At 37.7% G+C, this 20,518-nt stretch overlaps 1 protein-coding gene across 6 annotated transcripts in view; it reads right to left on the reverse strand.

The window, feature by feature from the left end:
- Kcnq5 (potassium voltage-gated channel subfamily Q member 5) overlaps window positions 1–20,518 on the reverse strand; it is a 513,487-nt gene that overhangs the window by 322,380 nt on the left and 170,589 nt on the right. The gene's annotated exons all lie outside the window — the stretch shown is intronic.

Consider the following 20,518-nt stretch of genomic DNA (forward strand, 5'->3'; position numbering starts at 1 on the left):
AAATGTGTGTATGTATGCATATAAAATATAAAAATATATGGTAGGTATATACAATGCATAAGTGTATAAACGTATACATGCAGTTATGCAGGCTAGATATGTTTATACATTTTACATATAAGTTAGTGGTAAATTAGGGGGCTTTGGTGTGGCCCATGTCTGCTTGTCACTTGCCTGATCCTTCCCCCTCAGTCTGGTGTCATGTGCTAGATAATACGTGGTTGGCAATGAGCTGCATTTACTGAACAGGGCTCGTGAGAGTACATTGTCTGGTGGTGTTGCAGCCACTTTAGCTCGCATGAGTATACTTTATGATGTTCCGACAAAGATGACTGCTAAATGACACAGTTCTTAAAATGCATACCCTTTTAATTAACACAAGACTAGAGATACTTGCATGCAAATTTATACTTACAAATATACACACATACATGTGTATGACATGTGTTTATGTGTACAGATATACTCTATAAATATATTTATTTTTTGGCTTTTAAGACCGAGTATTTGAAACTTTTTTCTGTGATCATAGCAACACGAAGGAGATATTGAACATAAACAAGCTTATATTTGAGCAGACAGACATATAAAGGAGGTAAAACAAAAGCTGTTTTACAAAAGAAATGTATTTCTATTCATTATCTCTCATCATTTTCTTGTAGCTTTGAGATAAAAAGACTGATAAGACACCCATTTCAATTTTTCTAATCTAGCAAAAAATGACTGTTGTTTCTAAATTTAGCTCATGATAATTATCAGGCTGTTCCCAGAGCATTAGCAAGGCTAATCAGGGGATCTGATGACTAATCTCACAGGAAGAATGACTGGTAACTAAACCATTCCTAATGCCAAGCACATATCTTTTGATGGAGAGAGCAGACTGAACTGGTATCTTTATCCTGCAAGCCTGTGGTTTTACTTGATCCCCTGAATTGGTATGTGCAAACTACAGTCTCCAGAGTAAAATTCCTGGCGTGGATGACTGAAGGGAAGTACAGAAAGAAGGCTCAGTGTGGCTTCTCTGCTAGGGAAGTAAGACCTCGCTGGCTTGCTAAAGGATTTCACCATGTCAGGGACAGGGTCCAAGGAGGTCCGCAAAGTGGAAATGAGAACCTCAAATCACCCCACCCATGCAGTAGATTTGCACCTCCAGCCAGACAAAACAAAATTTTGAAGACACGTCAGTGAGAGTCATGAAGAGGTTTCCTACTCAGAATTTACAAACTGTGTACTTAGAGGGAACAGTGTGAGGGCACTCAAGGGAGAGGCACATTATGCTCTGGGCTGGGCAGCTAGCTTCCTGTGGTCTTCACCATGGGCGAGGTGGGATGTGTGTTCCTATGTCTGCCAGCTCACTCATTTGTCAGGCTCTGTTAGAATGTAAACCATTCACACTTGCTGAAGATGGGCTTTGCCCCCCGCTGAGAGTACCACATCCTTGAGGGTGGAGGTCTTTGGAAGAAAGTTCAATTCACTGTGAGCCAGGTTACAGGCTTGTCATGTCCTTTTTTGGGGTGGGAGGAGGTGAATGAATTTCCTGGAAGGGAAAACATCTTAAGTAACTTTTGCGTCCTGAAGGTATAGTTTTTCTTAAAATTAAAATGATAAAATTACAATTGTCCTTGTTTTCTTTTTCTATCATCTAAAAAAAATTGCTCACTGCCACAACATCAAAGGGTTGACCCCAGGACGGCAGTGCTGTCTGGATAACTGAGTTGACCACCTCAACACAAATATCCCTTTTCTATTTTGTAATGGGTCTGGCTGGGGTTTTAATGGCACAATTATAAATAAAGTATTCAGTGTCATTTATTTACCTTAATATAAAAATGATTGGCTTTAGCCTCGCATGGTGGTGCACGCCTATAATCCCAGCACTCAGGAGGCTGAAGCAGGAGGATGGTCTTGTGTCTGAGGCCAACCTGGGCTAAATAAGTGAGTTAAGGCCAGCCTAAACTGCATAGTGAGACCTTACCTTAAAAAAAATTAAGATCGGTTTGATTCCTTCATTATTCACTCATTAAAAAACAGACTCTCACGAGGTTTCTTGAGTGCAACCAGACACCCACTTCTAGATTGCTGAGTCTCTAGATCAAGAGGCTAGTGTCTTGCTCCCAGAATCAGCTCCCCGAAGACTTTCAAGGTCATGCTTGGGGACTATGGAGAGCCCTAAGCTTTTGGGAAGTACTGACCGAATGGCCAGGCTGTTCACAGAATCTTTGTCTGGTTTCTCAGACTGTTCCTGCCCTCCCTCTTGGAAAGGAGAGGACTCGCTGGGGGTGCGTAACCATCCTGCCCCAGGTCTGTTCTACTCTGTGACTGATGCTGGCTGTTGGCATTTCTTCCCACCTTTCAACACGAAGGGCCGCTCTGCTGCAGGGTAGGTAGGTACAAGACAAATGAAGTCTTCAAGAATCTTACACTATAGTTGGGGAGTCAGATAGGAAATACATGAAATAGTACATCCCCAAACAGTGAGTGCTACAGGAAAAGAAGAAAAGAAAAAAGACAGGAAAGCAGAGGGGAATGGAGTGTTAGGTTATTGTGGGGAGGAGTCGCTCCCTTTCAGAGCAAAGCTTGAAAAGTGATGGAGCAAAGACAACCTGAAGGTATGGGACATGTGAACCAGGGCAGAAGGGAGCATTGCCAAGGGAAGATAGAGATGTGCTTGGTGGCTTTTGCATTTCTCTTGCTTTCTCCAAGGGCAAAGTGCAACTGGCAGTTACTAAGAGGCCTGGCATGAGCATTTGACATTAACCAAACTCCTTAAACACTGCTGAAATTTAAGGTGGCTTCCTTCTGTGTCAATAGGGGAATACTATTGCCTTTCTCCTGGTCTCCTAGGGCTATTATGAGGATCAAAGGAGACAGTGCCTAAAGAGACATCTCCTCCCTGCCCCGGGAGGAGGGGGAAGAAGCTCTCATACTAGTAAATTATGCAGATTATGCAGAATGTTACTACAAATAAGTGGAGTACCTATTCCTGTATCAAAATATTATTAACTTAGTACACAGATGGAAGAGGAGGGAAGAAGGGAGGGGAAGAGATAGAGAAGAGGAACACAGTTAGGGTTGTGATCACGCTTATCAGTGTACAGTCAGTATTCACTGACTGTACCTAGGTAGAGAGATACCCTTTCTTCTCTATGTGCTAATCACTGCTGTGGGCCAAAGAAGACTTGGTCTTCCTAGATTATTTTGCTCCAACCATTAGACTGCAAGTACATGATAAATTCTTGGGTAGAATATTGCTTTTACCTTAATAAGTAAATTTATAAAAGTAGATTGATTTTACAGGACTTTGAATTAATTAAGCAATAAAAAATAATTTCCAAATTAAAAAAAAAACTGAAGAAGGAAATTTTTTTAAGAACATAAGATGAATGTAAAACATTGATTCTTCTTTTATTGTTGTTTTTTTGAGATGTTATCTCCCTGTGTTGGTCCTCCTGTCTCAGCTTTATAAGGGCTGGAACTACATACATAGCCCACCAAGTTGAATATTTTCATACAAAAATTAAAACTAAGATTGTATGCTTTACTTAAACTTTTTTTCCCTTTTAAAAATCAAAGTTTTCTTCTTCATTGTTTCACAGACTCCCTCTCTAAATTTTAAACAGATAAAAAACTGATCAGTTTGAAGAGCATTTCTATTGCTTAATTGCTTCTGAAATAGTTGGTAGGGAGCTTACAATTAGTTCATGATTCATAATCTTCAGAGCTTAGTAATTATTTTAAAAAGGAAACTAATTTTCTGAAACAATATGGGAGCCAAGCCTATGTTTAATTTCCTTCTCACTAGAATACAGTGATCTTGGATAAAAGCAAGAATTTCAGCAGATAATATTCAAAGTGATACTTAATAATAAAAAATAATTTTGAAACATTCAAATGAATTTAACAAAAATGCATTAAATATTTTATGTTTGTTTTATGATGAAGGATAGGGTGGATTAAAGAGAATGAATTAACTGACTTGAAGTTGGCCAGACTGCCATAGGATGTCTACTTAAATTTGTTGTGCTTCTCATTCACACAATATATTTATGGGTGTTTAGTTAATAAAGTTAATAAAGTTTTTAAAATTTTTGAGGCTTTGAGGCTTTGAGGTCTGTGGCTTGGACCATGAAGTTCAGCCCTAGTGGTGCCCCAAGAGCAGGCTCTAAGAATGTGGGAAACATCTGGTCAACCCAGAAGAGGCCTGGCTCAGTGGTTCCAGCAGGCTGGGCACCTGCCATCAGCATGCAGGGCTCCCTGCTGCAGCTGTTCTTGGCTCATTGGTTTTTACAGTCGAAATTGTTTATGCCCAAACTGATGCTAAAAAAAATAGACTCGATAAGAAAAAAATGCTGTGAGTAGGATTTTTCCAAATCTGATGTATTCTTATCTGAAAAAAATCTGAGTTTCCTATCAATACTAAATGGCCTTGCAACTTTAGGTTTCCTTTGCTTTTAAAGCTTCAATCAGGTTAAAGTAATGAACAGTAACAATATGATAAATAACAAGTATGATGTGTTAAGAATATGCCATGAATATTATTCATTAACATTTTTCCATGTAATGTTCTATCAAAGCATCAAGTGCTTACCTGGTATGATCTTAAACAACCCATTTCTTCTCTTTGTTTGAATATTAATATGTTTATTTTCAATTCAATATATTGAAAATACTATATACAAATTTATAATTACATAGAGTAGGTAGAAAAATAGCCCTAATACATTCTTCTTCACATTCCTGGAACCTGAGAATATGTAACCTTCAGTAGTAAAGGTACTTTGAATGCATGATTAAATTAAGAACCTTGAGATGGGTGGCAGAGGCAGGAACAAACAGGACGGTTGTAACAATGGAAGAAAAATTTCAGTTTCATGGATTCATACACTTAGAATGCAGCTAGCCTCTAGATCTGGATAGGGGAAGCAAATCAATTATCTCCTAGAAGGCCCTGGAAGAAATAAAGTTCTCTATATACATTTATTTTAGCTTCATATGACTTATTTTGGACTTTTGACCTTTAAGTCATAAAATGATAAATATGGATTGTTTAAAGCAACTAAGTTTGTGGCAATTTGTTCCAACAGCAATAAGAACATATATGCAGTTTATATATTTATATATTTATTGTTTGTCTCATTGTTCATAAATGCTAGATGCCCTGCTATTTTTTTAAAGAAGATAAAAGTTTTAGAAAGAAGACCAAAGAAATGGACCTACTTGCAAATTCTCAAATATACAGATTAAGAAAGCACGCTTTACCCAAGCAATGTATAGACTTTCTCCTATTGCCATGTTTGATGATTTTAATTCCTGGCCACTATGGTGCAGACCTTACTTACAAGTAAACTCAGCAGACAGCACACAGGGAAAGGTAATATTTGAAGGAAGCTTTAAAGAAGGTAGGCACAACACTTAGTAATTTTATTAAATAAAGGATCCTTAAGTGCTTATTGCAAATATCCTGTGCGTCTAGTGAAAGGTTTGAAGAAATGCACTGTTTGAATGACCATGCACTTGACTAACAGCTAGCTTATAAATAATACTAATAATACAGCTATTCCCTGGGAGCAGGGCTCAAATTGGTGTTATAGCAGTGAGATGGGGGGGCTAACTGGGAGTCGCATCTCAATTAGTTATTTCAGGGGTTTTCTAATATTTTGCAGTTGGTCGGGGGAAGGTACATGCAGGAGGTATATTCTGAATGATTCTTCAAAAGGAAAGAGCAGAGCAGCATGGAACATGTTAGTAAGACTGACCAGGAACCAGAGATACAGCTCAGCAGCACAACATCTGCCTGGCAAGTGTGAGGTCATGAGTTCAGTTCCCATGGGGGGAAAAAAAAAAAAGATTGACCAGAAATTTAGCAGTCTTTCTTAGAGCAGCAGAAAGGAGGCATAAGGGTGAGCTAGGGCCATTCCAGACCTGTGAGGAAAGGCTGAACACAGAGACTAAATTCATTATCTCTAAATTATTAGCATGACAAGGGATCTGGAGAGAAAAATAAGAATGCTCTCAACAGAAGAATATGACAGTGATGCAAAGATTCTGCAGTGCGAGGGGACAAGGGTTGTAAAACACAAGGAAAAAAATGGAAGAGGATCAAAACAACCCCGAAAACAAATTATTGCTGTTAAATAAAACTAGGCATGAAGAAGGTACAGAACTGATTTGAGAGAAGACTAATGTCAGAAATTACCAGAGGTGAAGAAAACTCTTAAATTCTAACACAGATAGATATATCTATATCTATAGATCTATACTTGTATCTGTATCTATATCCTTTGAATTTCATGAGTGTCCATCCTGCAATAAACATTGCTCAGAAAGAGAGATAAATGGCTGTGGCATTTCAGCCGAGAATGAACATTTAGCTCCAAACGTCTTCCACAGTGACAGAATACAATATGTGAAACTCGATGAAAAGCAATTTGGGAAGCACAAATAAATTTGCCTCTCATTTCTATGCATGCTGGATCTGAGCTCAGGGAACAGGATGATGTGTGTCTAAATGTTAGAGCAAAGAGAATTCAAACCCAACTCGGATCTCTGACATTCCTTCCATGGAATGAATCTTTAGGTGAGTGGCTGATGCCTGTGGGATAGGAATTTTAGTAGAAAGTACTTTTGATATATAGATGTTAAGTTACCCAGGAGAATACTAATGTTAGAAGACTGCTGAATATTCCATTACTATTGGCAAACTACTGTTATAATCCCTAATTCATCACCAAACTGTGTCCAGAGTGGCTGATTTCAAAAGTTCCTTTATCTCAGCATCCCCCATCATCTTTGCTTTTGAAACCATGCGGTTCTTGGCAGTATCTGCCACTTTCCACACATGTTACATGCATGTCACATGCACAGGCCATATCTGTGTGCCAGTTTCTCCTCCCCAGAAGTCCAACCAAAGTCCAATGAGATAATGTCTCTGGTGCTCATAGCATTTCCAAGTAAACACAAGATGAATATACAAAGTTCTATTTGAAAAACAATGCTCATGATGCTTTTGTACAGCCTTAAGTTCATAAACACTTCACATGTTATGGTCTGAAGGCTCTGCTGTTTAGCAGGTGGAGTGCCTCACCGTGAAGAGAAATGATACATGTCCTTAGTATCTTCAGGGCAGCCCCTCTTTCGTTGTGAGTCAGTCTTTAATTTGATACCGGAGAGAGCAAAAGCACTATCAACTAACTTCCCCCATTTTTTCACCTAGGTCTTTTCCCTCTTTATTTTTAATGTATTTTATTCTCCTTGCTATAGGAAAATGAGAAGTTCAAATATTTTTCTAATTATAGAATACACTGACCTTTTTTTCTGAATTTACATACAAACTCAGAATCTATTAAATCTACTTACAAAACAAGAAAACTAAAGATCTGCTGGTAATATGTAAAGAGTGATGGGATTTACCAGTAATGGGAATTCACCTGCTTGCCTTGATGTACTCAAAGTACACAGGAACACAGACAGTCTGCAGACTCTGAGTTTGAATAGTTTGGTAGCCGGTCCACATGCATTGACCCCTTTGTTCCTGAGTTTCCTTACTATCCAGTGGATGCTAATGGTAACCTTAAATGGTAGCCATGAGGTCCTCTACTTGGTCAGCCTAAGCTTCCCTACACTATGACAAGAGGAACTCACAGGTGTCCTTTAAGAAATACATGGACTGAGGTATGATTATCATGGCGGAGAAAGGAAGTACCTGTACTCGATGGACCTATATTGGTATCTGGGACCTTAGAGGACTCAAATGTGGAGTGGGAAAAGCAGAGGAGTGAGAAGCCCAGCAGAAGGAAACTCAGGGGATGTATAACATGACAGGCAGAGGAAGGAGTAGGAACAGAGCAGGAAGCACAGCAAGCAAGTGTAGGCATCTCCTCCCAAGACACAGGCTGGCCAAGGAAGTGGACATTAGGAGCACCTACCACAGGTCACCTTTAAAGAAGCTCAAGAGCCATTGAACCAAGGCCAAGATGGTGACACTGCCAGGTAAGAGAGTACTCCAGGGAGAGAAGAGGGAAGCAATGGAGAGGAGCAATTCTCTTCACCAAGAGTCCCGCAATGTTGGGCTGGAAGAGAGAGGTAAGGAAGAGCAGACTTTCCTAGGGCAAGGGATCCACCCTCAGGACCTGAAGCCTTTACCGCATATTCACTTTACATTCTCCTCCCTGGGCTGCTTTTAGGGGTATTAGATAGCTCTACCTTTGAATGTTCCTGGAAGAAATGTGAAATAGTTTTGATTACTGTAGCGATTTTCTAAAGAGAAAAAAAGCAAGACCTTTCTAGTCCATAATGGACACACACAAAATACCAGTTTGCTTCAGAGATCTAACAAAGCATATATATGGATGCAACTAAAGAATCACTATGAAATAAGAAATGACCCATCTAAAACTGGTATCAAAATACCTAGGATTTATTAAATAATTAAGTAACTAAAATAATTATTTAAACATAAACACAGTTAAAGCATTAAAAATATAAAATAACTGTATTTTTAATCTATTTAAAAATCAAATTTAAGTATAATTGTTAATTTAAAACAGTTCTTTGCTAAAGAATGATTTACTTGTATTGTTAAAAAGGTCAAAATATATCGCTATAGTCAAATGTTTAAAATAGTTGTAAACTAATAAGAATTAAAAGAATCATCTCTAAGTGTAATATTTACACTTGTACTAAGAAACAAATTAAATATGATACATGTGTTTAAAGTAATTCATATGTTTTGGTTAAATGTTTATATAAATTGTAAATTAGGTGATCTTAGCTTTCATAGAACTAATAATTACAGTATCTCATTGTCACAATACAACTAAAATGTGTAACACTCAGAAAAATACACCTTCTAGATGTTTTCTGCTTGTGATAACCTTGCTTTGTATAGAAAACAGTTCCTTAAAATTATAAAAATGTCTTAAAAGTACCCACAATAATTCAATCCATATTAAGAAATGTTCACATATATTTGTTGAATTAGAATATTGTGGTTTAATCAAGAGAAAACTAATTTTTCAAAATCATGCTGAAATTGACATAACTAACTCATCAATAGAATTTTCTTTTCATTAATCATTTTTTCACATCTCTGAATGCTTAGCCACAAATTTTTCTAATTCATATTTTGAATATTGTGAAAACATTATTTTCATTGCTAATCAGTTATCTTTCATTCCAACTGAGGTTAATTTTTTAAAAATTAACTGAATATAAAAATATGAAATCTGTCACAGTTTAATGTGTCTTACAGATTAAGGGATTTTGCTTTATTCTTTGATAAGGATTCATTTAATGAGGTTCTTAGACACCATGGGTCTCAGTTTCCTTAATTATACAACCAATTGGCATGCTGTTAGAGGAACCTTCAAGATCCTGCCCTGCTTTAATTCTGGGGCTAAGATTGTACTAAGTGATTTTATTCTTGTTTAAAATTTTAATAAATTTTTCTGAAGTATTATCCAAACATTGAAACTACATTTTCAGGTGCTTTTGTATTTGTTCCATAGCATAATGTAGTTTCATATTTTCAGAATCTAATTTTGAGTAACATCCATGAAAATAGATACTGTGTTTAAGGTATTTAAGGAATATACCAAGGTCAGTTTTCTTGCATGAACTGTAATATTGTCAAACAAAGATCAAGACTCACCTCTACTATTTCTTGGTTTTATAAACAGGAGTAAGTAGGAAGACATGTTTTTCATCATTTTTAGTGCTGATAGTATTAATAACGGTATCCATATTCATTTTGGATTTTGAAAGTTATGGAGATCTTGCGTATATCCTTTCATTGTTGTGGAGGTTTGCAAATCCTCACAATGTCTAATTCATAATGGCAAGAATTACACTGCAGCAGAAACTGGACAAAACCTCAAATATTTTTTGATACTTCTGTATCAGTGAAACATTTGCATCCAACTCCTGTCTATTACGCAAGGCAGGTTTTGAACTGTTTCTCCCTTCTCCTTGCTGAATACATTACTGAGAGTTTGGTTCCCTTTTTCCTTTGGAACAACTCTTTTATGAAGAAATCAGTCTATTTTTCTGATACCATGAAGTAAGAATAAAAAAGATAATACATCTTGGAAAGATAGGCCATGTCCATGGATGACTGCATAACTGAATCATAAGACGGGCCACCCATCACTGCGATTCTTCTCAAGGCCAGTTCTGAGCTGTTTGGAAGACTGTGCTAATTATTGCAACTGTCCAGATATATAACATGGATTTTATAATACTGCACATCGATATGTTCTTGAACCCGTATTTGCCCACTTGCTTTGGGATCTCCAACTCCACTCTTATTTCTCCCTTCTAGTACACTGCAGACTTTCTTTCAGTTTAATGTGCGTGCTAGAGTCTCCCTGATCTTACAGAGTTAATTTTACTACCCTCCAACTGGGAAGCGAAAGTGTAGTTTTGCAAGAGGACTAAAGATTAAGATAATTCTAAACTCTCTTTCCTTACTTTGCCAAACATCCTGAAGGAAAAGGCCTCCATACTCAATTGTCCTACTTTGACATCACATATCGTCTCATTAGTTATGCAGCATGCTTTGGCCCTCACTACACTTCCACAACCAGTAAATGTCACCAGTTTTCTCTTAGTCACTAAATTCAACAACCCCTATTGGAGACCATACATTTCTGTCTGGTTCTTTCTTTCTGGCACAGTTTCTCCTTGTGACTCTAGCAATACTCCAAGGTGCTCACCTCGCGTCTTGTGCGTCTCTCTCCTTCTCTCTCTCTCTCTCTCTCTCTCTCTCTCTCTCTCTCTCTCTCTCTCTGCTTGTGTGCTCTTGCTCTGGAATGGAATGTTCCTGACAAAAATGTCCTTAATCCTCTGTTCTCAGGTGCTCTTTTGGTAATTCTAAGGCTTCAATTATCTGCTGTATGTGAATGCTTTCACCACTGAAAATTTCTCTCAGGAGTTCTGGTGCTGAATGTCCTGCCAGTGCTATCAACTTAATACTGTATGCCTCAAGTTAAGCCCATCGCATCCTCTCTCAATCCAGCTGTTCCTTCTGGGCTGCCTAACTCTGCTAATATCACTTGGAGGTGAAAAATGAGTCATGAATTTTATCTTTTAAATGCCCCTGCATTGCTCTAATTTCTAAACTCATTGTCAAACAACTCCCCTTCCTTCCATCAGAGTCTTGATTTGAAATTTGAAGATCTGTTTTAATAATGTGTCCTCCTGAAGTTGAACTCATCATGCTATTCCTATGGTCTAAAGTGTTTTCTGGGCTCTCGTGGACTACAGAACCCAGTTTAAGTTTTGAAACTTTACTTACGGGTCCTGACTATTTTGAAGCCAATTTGCTTTTTTCACCTTCATTCTCTGAGCTTTGTTTCAACCAAATCAAACTACACATCATGACACCCATATGCTTCTGGAATTCTTGATTCATGGAAGCTTCCTCACAGATCCGCACATCCTGTGCACCAATGAAGACCCAGCTCAACTGTCTGCCTGTACCGTTCCCTCATCTCTCCATTTCACCTTACAGAATTTTACATCTCTCCTAGACTGTTTAAAAAATGTTTTTTAATCTCTCACTACATTTGTTCATTTTGTTGTGCACAAGGAAGCAAAAGTGAGCAACTCATTGTTCCCAAGTACTCAGCATATATTAGGTTTTAGAGTCCCATACACTGCCTAACCTCATAGGCTCCTTGAGGGTGAAAACTACGTTTGATTCTTTATATATATAAGAACACCAAGCACTGAAACTCTATGACTTCATGTGTATTTTATAATGAATGATCCAGCCCCAAATGCCATACAGTCTGGCCACAATCCACTTCTCCATTTTTGTCCTGTATGCTCATTTACCTGATAAAATTGTTTTTTGAATTCGGTTGACCAGCTTCTATGTAAAATTTGATGCGAAATTATAAATAGTATCTTAAATTGTTGCCTAGTTAAAACTCTGTCTTTTTTATCATCTCCTACTTAAAACTTTAAGTGAGGATATATTGTTTTTTAAAAAAAGACAAGTAAAAAAAGAAAAAACCTCTTTTTACTATCACTGGGACCTGTATTGATAAAGTCCACATCTATCAATTAATAAACTCTATGTTTAGGTGTGCCACGGAGGTACACATTAGATTTAAATTTAAAAATTAATAATGCAAAGTATTGGACAAGGAAACAAAGATGGTAGCAAATGTTAGTGAGGGCAAGGAGAGAGTCCCATAGCATGTACTTCAAGTTACAACAGACAATACAATGCAAAAGTTCTTCACAACATACACTGCTCCTTACAGGAGTGAGGTAGAGTTGTTTTATATTGGCAAGTAATCCTCAGAGGCATGGATGAGGTGGGTGATGGTTTAGAACCTTATTTTACACCAGAAGGAACAAGGACACAGAGAAACCAAGGGATTTCCCTAAGGTGGCAGGATTAGGAAGTAGCACCATAGACGGGGACAGTCAGGTTTCAGGTGGGGAGGTCAGACAAGCAACAGGAGGTGGCTTCTCCATCCGATCTCAAAGGATTCCAAATCCTTGCACTCAGGGCCTTTCCAGGCTGGACTGGGCTACCTCCCCGTAGGGCACATTGGCTCTATGTTTCACGCTGAGTGCCTGCCGTTTCCTTCTCATGGGCTGTTCTGCAATATCACGTCAGTTTCTATCTTCCTCCCTCTGTACTTCTATTCTGTTCCGTGCCCAGAACTATGTTGATGGTGTTGGGCCTGGCTCCTTCCCTGCCCCTGCCTGGCTCTGGTGACGGTGGCGCCAATCAATAGACCACTGACTGCTGAACCAAGGAGTGCAATCAGGTAGTTTAAATTAAGACTTTCACTTTAAAAGGTTGTACACTGTGTGGGCATGTGATAAAGTAATGTTGATTACTTGTGGGAAATGGTTATTTCTGTATGTCCAAATATATGTGTCGTGCTAGGAACCTAATGAAAAACCTTACAGACTCATGTTATGTCATCAAGCAGTCCAAGCAGTAAACTATACATGAGTAGGCTTCAAAAATAAATATTTTCTTGATTAGCCTAATACATTTTCAAGACAAAGTCTTCTTGCTAAAAGAATCCTGAAAACAAGCCTTACAAAAGAGCACTATTTTAAATGTTTAGTTCAAATATCTATTTCTCAGAATGCCCACTTTAGTCATAGGTAGCTGACTAAGGCAAATTCAGTGACCGAGAAAAAGGGGAGGAGACGTTGTTATTCCATATGAGTGAAAAACAACTTCTCCAGATAAGAAATGAACAAGAAAAATGAATGCTTGATTTCACCAGGGAAGCAATCACTCTTGGAAAGTTTCCAAAGCAGTGCCTGTTACACTGTAAAATAATCTTATAAATAAATTCCCAATAGATTAAGTTACCCATGGAAATATATATTTTAATCCATTTAAATTAAAAAATGCTTCCCATTTGAAAAGTTTCTCCTTTGACCCAGTAACTGTCATGAGAATAGGTCCAAGATAAACCTCAGCCTGCCACTTATTTTATAATTTACTGTCACTTGCTCCAAAAGCTTTGCAATGTTTTCTCACAGTTAGCAATAAAGCCTGAGTATACTTGGTGTGTACTTAATTTTGGCTTCTAAGTGGATCAACCTGGCTCCCTTTGACCAAAAGTTAATAAGCTTCTTTCCATTTCAGGTCAAGAATGACATTCTTCAAAGTGGCTCTCTACTCTTCCTCCATGATTTTTATCACAATAGTCCAAGGTGCTGCGTGTACATAATTTTATTGGTAAGTCCACAAGAGAATACCTAGTGGTTTTTTTCCTGTTAAATGAATCTTGACACTAAATGCTTTCTGGCATAGAATAAATGAGCCTCCCTGTGGGTTTCCTGTTCAATATGATTTCATTCAATAAACATGAGTTTAGCACCGACGATGGGTGAGTGAAGGGCAGGTCTGGGCTTTGGAGCAGTCCAGGGATGAGTGACAGAAAGCTGGAACTTCACACCTATGGGCTCCTCATCTAGTAGTATAAGAAGAACCACACTTAAAAATAATTAATCTGTGCTGACTGTGAGACATGCCATTACTGTTCCAGAGCTGTGGGAGTATGGAAGATTAATTCTCAAAGGAATCTCTTTTAAGAAAACCACTGCTGGAATATAGCAATTTTTTTAGGAAAAAGATGTTTATATGCAATTCAGAATTTATTTATCTACTAACATGGGAAATAAAATGTTTATTTCCTTTGCAAAAAGGCAAAGAACTTGAGCAGCAGATAACATCAAACAAGCATTCATGGTTTATTTTCTAGAATTTAGGGTTTACTAGACTCTTCATTCAAGAAGCATAAGCAAAACATTCCAGGAGGACAAAATCTTCCTTTATAATTACAAAAAAAAAAAAAAAATAGGTACTAAGATTGAATCCAAGGAGCACTGAGTTACATCCACAGCCCTTTTAAAAATATTTTATTTTGAGACAGGTAAGTTGCTCATGCTGGTATAGAACTTGGGATTCTTGTGCCTTAGCCTCCCCAGTAGCTGGATTACAGTCATGCATTACCTACCATCCCTAGCCGTGCTCCTTCCTTTTTACTCCAAGCACGTGTTTCAGAACCGACAATCCACAGAATTTTCCTTTGTTGTAAATCCAGCACAAAGAATAATGTGAGTTCATTGCCAAATGTGGCAGCTTCTTTCGCATACAGGGCCTGACCCTGTTGGCTGTAGGTCTCTCTGCGCCTGGGAATCACTGAAGATAACTGTGTTTGAGGGATGATCGCATATCGTGATGCCACATGAGCTCAAGGCAAGAAGACATTTTCCTGCCTCTGCACAAACACAGTAGCTTCTACAAGTGAAGAAGAGTGAGTACCAGACACAGGGTCTTCTTAGCACCTCTAGGGGAGCTAGCTTAAAATGTTAGCATGCAGTTGTAGAACAGAGATTGAAAGATATAAATGATAGCTGCAGCTGTGGAAAATAATGTTGATTCTATAGGTCAGAATGAAAAACATATGTTTATGTTTCAGACAGATTTTTCTTATGTTTTGTTTTCATTCTTAACTTGGGCATTATGACTAAACATGTCCAAAGAGGCCCTTTATTTTTACAGCCATACTTATGAAAAACCGACATGGCACCTGAATGCCTTTTCCCCTCTAATTGTTCCCAGTTGTAGTTTGTAGCACTAACATTATCATAGCTGGAAGTGTTTTCAAAACTGAGCGCTTACTTTTTGATATCAGGAGAATTCCCTATGGGGCTGAGGAGTGAGAAATTTTGATACTCTCACTTCTAGAGTAGGAAAGGAAAATAGATTTCTTCTTCCATCAGCTACCAAAGAATTTTGCTTCTCCGAAGCGCTGAGGAAAACTCATCTTGGCCATGTGCCAGAGCACTTTAGTGTATGTATTCTCAGTAATAAAGTGCTTTAGGTGTATTAGTGCTGTTATTCAAATACATGTTCTTCCTTCCCCATTTCTTCTCTGAAAAGCATTTCTTTTCTCAATAGGTTAGAGTAAATCATTGGAAACAGAGACAGTCTCCTAGAGGGTGTGGTAAAGTTTACTGAACATTCAGGAGGCTCACTAAACTATTTCCCTGAGGAAGGTGCATCAGTGCTAAGACATTGTTAAGGGGCATTTAGCTTTAGAGATCCAAAAGGAACAATATGCTCTTCAGATACAGGGAAATGACAAACACATCCGAAAGAGTAACAGTTATGTGGTGGGCACTGACTTAACTGGAGCACAGTTTAATGACATGTTGCTTGAGGCCAGCATGTAGTAAACATTTACTGCCCCTAGTAGATAATGAATCAGTGGATAAAGGCTTTTATCAGATGCTGTTCTTAATCATTCGGAGCCCATTAACAATCACAACAGAGGCAAACAGAAAATGTGACCTGGGCCTCTAAAAATACTGCTTATTGGCAACTACTCTCTGGAAGAGGTATTTTGTCTTCATTGGAACCACTAGTGTGTGAGTGAAATTTTCCAGCAGTTCACAAAAATACCCACATCTCATCAAGGACACATCTGTGAACTTTAGAAAAAAGTGAAAGTACAGGGAAGCATTAGAAAGCAGTGTTATCCAGGCAGACAGTGGTCACTGTGCCCTGTTGTCTCAGCATTATGGGGATTAAATTGTAGAGAAGTGTTCTATGTTAGCTTTCCAGCAACCACAGTCTGCATCCAGCCCGCATGGATTATTGCTTTTTTTTTTTTTTTTTTGTCTTTTTCCTTTTTATAGGTACCAGAGATCGAACTCACGACTGCCTGCTTGCAAGGCAGGCGCTTATGCCGTTGAGCTAAATTCCCCAGCCCCCTGGATTATTATTTTTACACATGTTCTACCAAGCACAAGGTTTTGCCCACACGACATGGATGTGACTCAAAAACCGTGTTGTCACTTACAATCCTACCTCATTCACCACCTGGCTTGGGAAAAACTCCTTGGAAGTATACTAGGGCACAAGCTATCAAAATAACAAATTAAAAGTTATTTTATTTTTTAGCTTTAAATCAATTTATTTTAAGTGGATTCAGTGGATCAAGACAGTAACATAAGAAACAGCAGAAAAATTATAACCAATTGAAAGGTGACAGGCTTTGATGCTAGGCATGGTGGTGTGGGCCTATAACTGCAGCATGCAGGAGGCCGAGGCAAGAGGATCGAAGCAAGTTTGAAACCAGGAAGGCTGAGTTCAAGGCCACCCTAAACGTTACAATGAGACTCTATTAAAAAAAAAAAAAGGTTATGAAAAAATGCAGCTTAAACCGGGTGTGGTAGTTCACACCTATAATCCCAGCACTCGTGAGCTCAAGGCCACCCTGAACTGCATAGCGAGACCCCATCTCAAAAAAGACAAAAAAAAAAAGAAAAAGAAAAGAAAAAAGAAAAAATGCAGCTTAAAAGATTTAAAAGATACACTTATATTTGGTTAAGGTAACTGACTATTCCAGACCAAACTAGATGAAATAAACTCAGTCTGCTTCATTGTATTGTGTTTCTTTCCCTTTCCCTCTCCTGGAGTGGATGTTCTTTATATGATCATACATTTAGCTGCTTGAGGTAGAACATTCAAAATCATACTTGACAGTATCCCTCTTCCTTACACATTCATAAGCATCTCTGAGATCAGTGCACTTGTCTCCACTTCCTCTCACAGCAACCCAGGAAACAGCACTACTGACTCTGTCCTTCCATTTCTGTCCTCCACTGTGTATCCTACATAACTTCTTTCTCTTTAAAAATTTTATATTTATGTTAATATTTGAAAACCTACCTCTAAACTGCTGCACAGACAAGATTTGTAATTAAGACATCAGAACAAGGCAAGATGATAATGTTGATTGCTACAAACCTTTGACAACTCCATTTTAACCTATGTATAGTGACAATCTTATGAGAGAATGTTTCTATTCTAGAAATCTATCCTAAGGAAGTCACCTGAGGTGTGTACCTGTCCACTCTCTCCCCTCAATTATAGCATGTGTCATAATCCCCCATATTTGTTATATTGCAGCCATCCACATTGTTAATAACTAAGGAAATTCCACAGAATGGGTTATTATCAACCAATTAAGAGTAAACTTTACAAAACATTTTCAATAATACAGGCATATTGAATAATCAAATGAATACAAATACAATACAGGGTGGAACCAAGAACTAGGCAATATGCATACATTCTAAAAAGATTTTAAAAATACAGCAACACTTTAAGATGGTGGTACTCAGTGTTGTTACTGGAGAGATATACTCTTGTTTTTCTGTCTTTAAATTTTACCCAATTCAGTAAAATAAGGAAGAGAACTTTATTGAACCCTGAGCCTCCTCATGCATGCTAGGCAAGTACTCCATAACTAAACTAATTTTTCAGCATCGTTGTTTTTATTTTACATATATATGTATATGTTAATTTTATTTTGAAGGTAGTAAAATACAACAGAACAAGACAGAACAAAGCCAGTTGAGACAATGCAGTGAAGAAGTTGGTACAGAAGTTCACAGCTGTATATGGGGATATCCATAATAGGTACCATAGTGTATCTCGGTATCTTCACAATAGTTGTCCATTCAATTAAGTATAGAGAAATCAAACCAAAACAGAACGTTATAAAAGCAATCAAAAGAGAATATTGAATAGAGCAAAATAATTAATCAGAACAAAGCAAAACAGTGAAAACAATATTTGCCTTCAAATAGAAGATAATTTGCTATATTGCATACAGTCATCCTCCCAAGAGATGCTCAGACCTCTGCCCCCAGTTGCTACAGGAGGGCGGAGGATGTTTGATTTCTCCTCCTGGCTTGTGCAAAGGGTGCTTAGCAGGAAGTGGGGTGAATTGCTTTTTTGTTCAGCTGCCTAAGTTCCACCATGGCCGGATCTCAGGCGATGCTGAGATCCTTCTAGCTTGTTTGTTTTACATTTTGAAACTGATTTTCATTAAATCACTAAGTTTCCCTGACTGATTTTGAATTTGAAATCCTATGTCAGCCTCCCAGGCACAAGGATTACAGGAGTCTGCCAACATATCTGGCTTGTCACTGCATTTTTGCCTATGGCTTTACCAACATTGTCTGCAATGGTGTTTCTATTCCCCTATACAGTAATAAATTTGCAGTCAAGAAACTAATACTGTGTGGTAACTTCTCCAATCAATACTAGGTAAAAGAGAAAACATTCTTAAAAGCTTCAGTTTCTATCATGACTCATGTAACTTGCAAAGTATCATGAAAATTAATAAATGAAAACTGCAACAGACCACAGAAGAGAGGATGAAGTCAAAACCCAAGCTAATTCTGGGCCCCACATCCACCCTGCCTCTTTCTTCAGGTCTCTGTCACTAGCTGCCTCTAGGTAAACTTCAGGCACCAGGGAAAAGGGCAGAATAATGCTCTTGAAAATACAGAATGGTAAGGTCACTGAATGCAATTCATAAATGCCTTCATTTATGCTCAGGAGCCTAAGTTTTATAATTTACTCTTTTATTCCTCACCTAAAATACATCCATTTATTCAAGATAAGATTACTGAGATTATATGAGTCCCAAACAAAACTATTATTTTGAAGAATAAAGAATCTTAGAAAATCTCTGAAAAAGCCATTTGAGGAAAATAAAAAGTGAGCAGTAGCATGGTATTAGGCATTAGCCTATAAACCAACTATGTAAATAGTTCATGATGATAGCGATAGGAACAATACTTCCCACTGAATGATCAGCGAATCCCAGGAACATTTTTTTCCTTTTTCTTGAAAGCAGAGAGAAGAGTTAAATCATTTATACAACATAGCCAAAGTCAAGAATTTTAAGTCAAAATTTAGTTTGGCACTACCTTGGAAAATAGATCTTGTGTCTATGTGAGATACTATGTTTTGCACACACCAAGTAGAGCTCACTGGCATGAGCTCTATTTTGGATATTGCAAACATGAAGCATAAAAAGTTTTCAAAAAACCTAGTATGCTTAAGGTCCTTGGAAATGTACACACATGGCAACACCAATACCAGATTTGGGGAGGTAAGCCTCTCAGGACTAGCTCAGAAGTAGTGTGATGACTTTTCCCTGAAGTGTCCACTTCTGGCCCAGATCTTTCTTAAGTCTATTATATAGATTTTCACATGCAACAATTAAAATGTTGAGAATAAACCTACATGTAATGACATCCCATTCCTCCCTTCACTTTTAAAAAAAATTTTATTTAAAGAGAAAAAAAAACAGAAAAAGGGTAGAAATAATACATAATTTCAAAAAAATAAACACTAAGAAATCACTGGTTAATAAATCACATATTGTCCTCTTAGAAATAGTTGTTCAAGTTAGAAAAGTAAAGCATATAAAGTGTATATTCAAACAGCGAGACTGCAAACAGTTCTGTTCAACGATCCAACAAAAACTTAATATAGTTATCAATCCTACACACTTAAACATACATGCAGTTATATCCTTTAAAGCACTTTCTTTTCCTCTTTTTTACAATATCAATTACACATCCCATTCACTTCTGAAATGAAGCTACTTTTATAAAGTAGAATCAGTGAGAATAATGACAATAGGAACAAAGATAATATCTAAGACAAATATTGACTGGTTAAGCTGAGAATGGACTGTGCGTTTGTCTCAAGGGCAAAGTTGAGTACTGAAGACTGGGTCAATCATAAATACCCAGTGCAGTCTCTAAGAAAAGCTCAAGTCAGTGATGGTAAAGCCTGTGGAAATAGTCATTCACTGGAATATAGTAATCCTGTTGGGATTTCATAGGTTCAGTGCAGAGATGCATGCTCACATGAGACAGAGTTTGCAAGGAGAAATGGGTTTTATAAGACTAGGCTTTAATGAGGTAGGAGGCAGTATAACTAGACTGCAGTTGTGTAGGGAAAAGGGAGACTGAGTTCTGGCCCTGACTCTATTTTCAACTAGTGATAAGATATGGACTCTCGAACCATTAAGGGGTCATTCCATGGATGTCTACCCTCTTCCTAAGCCAAATACTCTGATTCAACAATATTACCAAATTTCATCTACAGAAACATGTCTTGTTATCTTCTTTTTAACTGAAATGAGACTAGAATATG

Source organism: Cavia porcellus, unplaced genomic scaffold, assembly GCF_034190915.1.
Source record: "Cavia porcellus strain 051 isolate PalLab524CR breed Dunkin Hartley unplaced genomic scaffold, mCavPor4.1 scaffold_16, whole genome shotgun sequence".
NCBI lineage: Eukaryota > Metazoa > Chordata > Mammalia > Rodentia > Caviidae > Cavia > Cavia porcellus.